The 6,900-nt window shown below is 38.4% G+C and overlaps 1 non-coding gene across 1 annotated transcript; it reads right to left on the bottom strand.

Moving 5' to 3' along the window:
• Positions 1–6,394: 6,394 nt before the first annotated feature.
• LOC141593676 (small nucleolar RNA R71) lies at positions 6,395–6,501 on the bottom strand. The gene has a single exon (XR_012521747.1). It is a non-coding gene; the product is annotated as a small nucleolar RNA R71 (small nucleolar RNA).
• Between the last annotated feature and the right edge of the window lie 399 nt (positions 6,502–6,900).

The raw sequence follows: 6,900 nt of genomic DNA, 5'->3' as shown, positions 1-6,900 counted from the left end.
GCATAATTGTTTTTATGTTCCTACGCTCTCTAAAAACATTATCTCAATCGCCATGCTAGACATGGACGGTTTTTGTTTTGTCATTAAGAACAATCGTTGCTCTATTTCTAGGAATGATTTGGTTATTGGCCAAGCTTCTTCCATTAATGGCATTTACATTTTAGAGACCTCAAATCCAACAAATGATATTTATAACATACAATCAAAGAAACTCAAAACAAGTGACCCAAGTGAAGCGTTCATTTGGCATTGTCGATTAGGTCACATAAACGAGAATCGCATCAAAAGATTAATTTCTACTAATGTGATTGCACCATTTGATTATCAATCATTTGGTACATGCGAATATTGCCTACTTGGCAAAATGACTCGTAATCCTTTTAGTGGTAAAGGGACACGAGCTAGTGAGCTATTAGGACTCATACACACCGATGTATGCGGACCAATGAGCATCACCGCTCGTGGTAATTATGACTACTTTATAACCTTCACCGATGACTTAAGTAGATATGGGTATATCTATTTAATGAAATACAAGAGTGAAGCTTTTGAGAAATTCAAGGAATTCCAAAACGAAGTAGAGAACCAATTGAACAAAAGGATTAAGGCACTACGATCCGATCGTGGTGGTGAATACCTTAGTCTTGAATTTGATTCACACTTGAAAAGTTGTGGCATTATATCACAACTTTCTCCACCCGGAACACCACAACTGAATGGTGTTGCCGAAAGGAGGAATCGAACCTTACTAGATATGGTTCGATCCATGATGAGTCAAACCGAGTTACCAAACTCGTTTTGGGGATTTGCGATGCAAACCGCAATTCGATCTTTGAATAATAGCCCCACAAAGTCCACCGAAAAGACTCCATGTGAGATGTGGACGGGTAAGATCCCAAATATATCCTATATGAAGATTTGGGGATGTGATGCTTACGTCAAAACTAAGAACGACAACAAGCTAGCCCCAAGATCCAGAAAAATGCATATTTGTAGGTTATCCCTCGACCTCTCGAGGGTATTACTTCTACAAACCTCAAGATCATAAAGTGTTTGTGTCTTGCGAGGCTGTCTTCTTAGAAAGAGAATTTATTTCTAAAAGACAGAGTGGGAGAAATTTTGAACTTGATGAAGTTCAAGAGCCACAAACCGAGATAGAGACGCAAGAAGATGTTCCTTCGTCGTCTAACGCGGTTGTACCTCCTCCACTAAGAAGAACGGGCCGAGTTATTCGCCATCCCGATCGATATGTGGGACTTATCGAAGAAGATGGAACACTCGATGTGTTACTTATGGAAAGTGACGAGCCCGCCACCTACAAGGCCGCAATCTCTAGTCCTAATTCCACCTTATGGCTTGAAGCCATGAAATCCGAAATGGATTCTATGCTTGAAAACCAAGTTTGGGACTTGGTAGATTTGCCTAAAGGGCAAGACCCCTTCAATGCAAATGGATATTCAAAGTCAAGAATGGCATAGAAGGACATGACGATGTCTACAAAGCTAGGCTAGTGGCAAAAGGATTTACCCAAGTCCAAGGTCTCCATTATGATGAGACATTCGCCCCTGTAGCCATGCTAAGATCCATACGGATTTTGTTAGCGATCGCCGCATTTCATGATTATGAAATTTGGCAAATGGATGTCAAAACCGCTTTTCTAAATGGGCATTTAGAAGAGGAGGTGTACATGATACAACCCGAAGGTTTTGTTGATTCTAAAAATCCTAACAAAGTGTGCAAGCTTAAGAGATCCATTTATGGTCTTAAGCAAGCATCTAGAAGTTGGAATCATCGATTCAATCATGTTATAAAAGAAAATGGTTTCACTCGAAATGTTGAGGAACCATGTTTATACATGAAATTCAGTGGGAGCAATGTTGTGTTCCTAATCTTGTATGTCGATGACATACTACTCATTGGAAATGATATTCCAATGTTGTCTTCGTTTAAGAAGTGGTTAGGTAACCACTTCCAAATGAAGGATTTAGGAGAGGCACAACGCATATTAGGTATCCGGATCTATAGAGATAGACCCAAGAGGATATTGGCACTAAGTCAAGAGTCTTATGTTGATAAGATTCTTTGACGATTCAGCATGGACAAATCCAAAAGGGGTTTGGTACCAATGGTAACCTTAGGAACAATATTGAGCCGGACTCAATGTCCCTCCGAACCCCATGATGTTGAACGCATGAAGTTGATCCCTTACGCTTCCATTGTTGGATCAATCATGTATGCCATGATATGCACACGTCCCGATGTCTCGTATGCCTTGAGCATGACGAGTAGATATCAAGCAAATCCGGGTGAGAGTCACTGGATTCTTTGTCAAGAACATCCTTAAGTACTTGAGAAGAACTAAGGATTCTATCCTCGTGTTTGGAGGAGACAATGAGTTGCGTGTTACGGGATACACGGACTCAAGTTTTCAAACGGATAGGGATGACATGAAATCACAAGCTGGTTTTGTTTTCATGCTCAATGGTGGTGCCGTAAAAGTGGAGAAGCTTCAAGGAAGTCAGAACAGCGGATTCAACAACGGAGGTGAGTACATAGCAAAGCATCGAGGCTGCCAAGGAAGCTATGTGGATCAAGCAATTCACGGAAGGTCTAAAAGTAGTACCTACCGCCGATGATCCCATCACTCTCTATTGTGATAATAGTGGGACGATCTTCCAAGCTAAGGAGCCGAAGTCTAGTAATAGATCTAGACATGTACTTAGAAAGTATCATGTAATACGAGATTTCATTGAAAGAAAGGAAATTGCGATTTGTAAGGTTGGGACGGATGACAACATAGCCGATCCGCTCACCAAGCCTTTATCGCAGGCTAAGCATGATGGGCATGTTGCGTCCATGGGACTTAAACGTGTACCAAATTTTTGTTAGATTTTGAAATGAAATAAAAGTGTTGTTTTTGTTCATGTTCATAATCGCATTTGTCTTTTATCTTTAATTTATACATTGTTATATCCAAACGGGTTGTAGAGACAATTGAACCCCGTTAAAGTGAGCATGGATTAACATTGTTTTGCCCATAGTTACTTGTATGAGGTGACGTCTCGAAGTGACTAGAATGTGAGGCGATTGATGGCAAGTTCAAGTGCCATACAGTCATGAGAGATGACTAGTCGATCACATAGGCAGATTGTTAGGAACATTTTGTCGGGCCGAATGACCGCTTATAGAGTTACGGCAAACTTATATAGCCTGGTCGTGGCGAGAGCTACTATAGTGTTCTAATGAGTCGATTCTTTTGACTAGAGACTATTCGCCTAAGATGGCACGATTTGATTAACTTTGATTTGTGTTACTACGACCTTCGTAAATGGGGTCAAATGGGCATATTTTGGGTTATGATGGTGTGGCTAGTCGAAGGGAATGAGTGCGATAGGAATTGTCCACCCCTAGTCGGGGTTATAACAATATCTCGGGGCCACTCGAGGAGTAATGAATCGAAATGCGTGGCCACGCTCGGAGGGTATCCGGTGTGGATAAATCCGGTCAATCGGTTATTCTCGGATCGAGGAAACCACTCTCGATATGATCACTTGCAAGTACGACCTGAAAGACACCTTGCATTGAGTGGGAGATAGTAATAGGACAAGAGAATTGGTGACGCACACTTGTCGAGGACAAGTGGGAGATTGTTGGGAAATGTGTCCTCAACAATAGTGCGATCACGTGATTTAAATATCATTATTAAATCTCATTTCAAAGAATACAATTGGGAAGTAATATTGTTACTGTCAACTGGTCAACATATATCGGTAATGATTGGCTGACTAGAGTTTGACATTCTTGTCGTGCGACGGTGGTGATCGATTGACCCCTAGGTCATACCTAAAGGGCAATACACTTAATTGATTATTTAATTAATCGTATAACGTTGCGAGTTAATTGAATTACTTGAAAATTGACGGACGATTTTGGAAGTAAAATTTACGTATCAAATTGAAATGTGATTAAATGAGATACGGTCTGAGTAATCGAATTGTATCATTACTCGGATGAAATTATTGTTTAAGGAAACAATCGAAATTGAATAAATTATTGTAAATATGATTTATAAATTGGTAAAATATTTTGGCACAAGTAATTATGAAATTGCTAAGTCAATTTTTGTATGTGACGTATTTTTATTAATACGTTGATTTTTAATATGTTAAAAATACATAACAAATATATGTGACATGTAACATGTGACATATAGACAATTGACAAAAATAATATGGAATCCATATTATTGAATAGGCCGAAAATTAGAAGGGTTTGAACTAATTATAAGTGGTTTGTAATTAGTGGATAAACATAATGATGAAAAAGGTTCATAGCCATGCAAGCCTATTGTTCCTTGTAAAGAACAATTTCTCCATGCATTGGCTCACCTATTATGCTCCTCTTACACGGTTTTGGGGAAGACAATTGTCATTGTTTTTCTCTATAATTTTACCAAATAATATACTATAGCTAGTGTATTATTTTCTATTCAATTTTCACTCATCCAAAAGACAAGTTCTAGAGAAATAAAATCCTCTCTTTATCTCTCTTAAAAACCGAAATAATTCAAGTGTTATATATTATTTTGGTTCAATTTTCTACTAAGATTAATATTATACTAGTATTGTAATATTAATTAGATTAAGTGAAAGCCTTGGGTATTAAGCTTAGGGAGAGATCTTGCTCTTAGATCTTTGTTCTTCCATTGGAATAAGCTCAAGAACAAAAGAGAAAGGTGATCTCTTTTGTGCCCAAATAACCGAAATTCAATATGTAAGGACATTATTTCTCTTCTATTTATATTGATGTTTGCATGCATAAAATCCGTTTAATTTTATGACAATTTTTGACATATATGAGTATGTTAAATATGTATATGAATCTACATTTCCTTCATATTCATCATGTTTCACTTTGTTGGTATGATTGACAACCTTGCTAGCATGTTTAACATGATAATGAGTGAGTAGTTTCCTTAGCTAGGGTTAATGGGTAATTAGGGGAAACCAACATGGGGGATGATTCATGCTTAATCTAATATGTTTTCATAGTTTATTTGCTTGCTTGTTGTGATCTCAACTTATGCACATGTTATGTTTGATGAAATGCGATCCTATGAATCTTTGAATTTTTTTTACCCACCACCTATCTTTTCAATGAGACTTGTAAGACATAAACCAACTCTAGTCTCATTAGACCATGCATATAGTTGAGTAGGGAAGATTAAGTCGACTTGTAGGTGTTGTACAATCTAATCGATTCAGCTACGGGACCCAAACTTTCCTAGGATTGTAAGATATAAACCAACTCGATCCATCACAACAATAATTGCTTGCTTGTAATTTGAGAATATGTTTATATGATCAATTCCCATGAATCCCCTATGACCCCATGACACCCTATTGCCTTTTATCAATTGTTTACATCCCTTTTTAATCATCTTGCTTGTTTACTTTCATTGCTATTTAGTTTAGTGATCTTCTACTTCAAACCCCAAATTGTGACACCCTTAGACACCACTAGTTGCAATAGAAAATCTCATCTCAATTCCCGTCCCTTGGGATCCGACCTTTACTTGCCTCTTTACTAATTGTAGAGTTGTTTGTGAAGTTATAAATTGTGTTTTGGTCTAGGTGCTCCTAACGACAAGTACTGAAAACTAAACCTCCTCGAGAGTCCGACCAAAAATGGCGCCGTTGCCGGGGACGGTGTTAACTTGATTTAGATTTTCTTGTATTGTTATTAGTTATGTCTTTCTTTTCCTTGGGGAAGTAAAACTCCTCAAGGTTTGTTCTAATTATTTTCGAGTTGTTTGATATTTTGCATGTCTAGAAGATCACAAGGTTACTTGTTACCCTTTGATCACGAAATTGAAAGGACTTTGACAACCAATAGAAGACTTGCTAGGAGAACTTTGAGAGGTATTGGTGAGGTTGTACCAAACACTATTGAGTTCATAAACCCTTTTGCAGGAGAAGGTGAGGAGAACCCAACACAAAATCCAACACAAAATCAACCCACAATGCCTAAATTTTCATCAAATTCCGTACCAACCGAGGAGAACCTACCCAATGGGACTCCCACACCACAACACTTAACCGGAAATTTTATTGCCAAATCCGCATTTATCCAATTAGTCGAAAGAAGCCAATTTGGGGGGATGCCTAGTGAAGACCCTCACTCTCATATGGAGACTTTTTGTGACTATTGTGATGCGATTTCTCAAACCGGTGTAACTCAAGACCAAATTCGATGGGTCTTATTTCCTTTTTCTCTAATTGGCACCGCAAAACAATGGTTGAAAGGCCTTGATAAGGCTACTCTCGGAATTGATTCTTGGAAGAAATTGGCTCTAGCTTTCTACAAAAAGTTCTATCCACCGGAAAAGACTAACATGCTAAGCGCTCAAATTACGGGCTTTAAGCAAAGAGATGAAGAATCTTTGTATGAAGCTTGGGAGCGATTCAAAGAAATTTGCCGCTCATGTCCTCATCATGGACTTAGCGAGTGGTTCTTGGTACAACAATTTTGGAACGGTCTTTATGAAGATTCAAGAAATATTTTCAACATGGGATCAAAACAATGTTCACCGAAGTTGACGACAATCAAACTTGGAACAAGATTGAGGAAATGGCGGTCCATAACTCACAATATAGTAGACCTCGCAAGGCTACTAGAGGAGGAAAGCATGAAGTGGACTCTATTACTCAATTGGGTGCTCAACTTAGTGCTCACATTGATACCATCAACTTGAAGTTTGAAAAAGCTATGGCTAGGCTTGAAGAAGCATCAAAATCACCAAAGCATCATGTCAATGCCATGACGGCATCTTCATCAATCCCAAGTGGGATATGTGAGAATTATGGAACTTTGGGACATGACCAAAGTGAATGTAGGGGA

Source organism: Silene latifolia, chromosome 7 (genome assembly GCF_048544455.1).
Source record: "Silene latifolia isolate original U9 population chromosome 7, ASM4854445v1, whole genome shotgun sequence".
In the NCBI taxonomy this organism is placed as follows: domain Eukaryota; kingdom Viridiplantae; phylum Streptophyta; class Magnoliopsida; order Caryophyllales; family Caryophyllaceae; genus Silene; species Silene latifolia.
The sequence above is the reverse complement of the archived record's forward strand: the minus strand, read 5'-3'. Positions and strand labels throughout refer to the sequence as shown.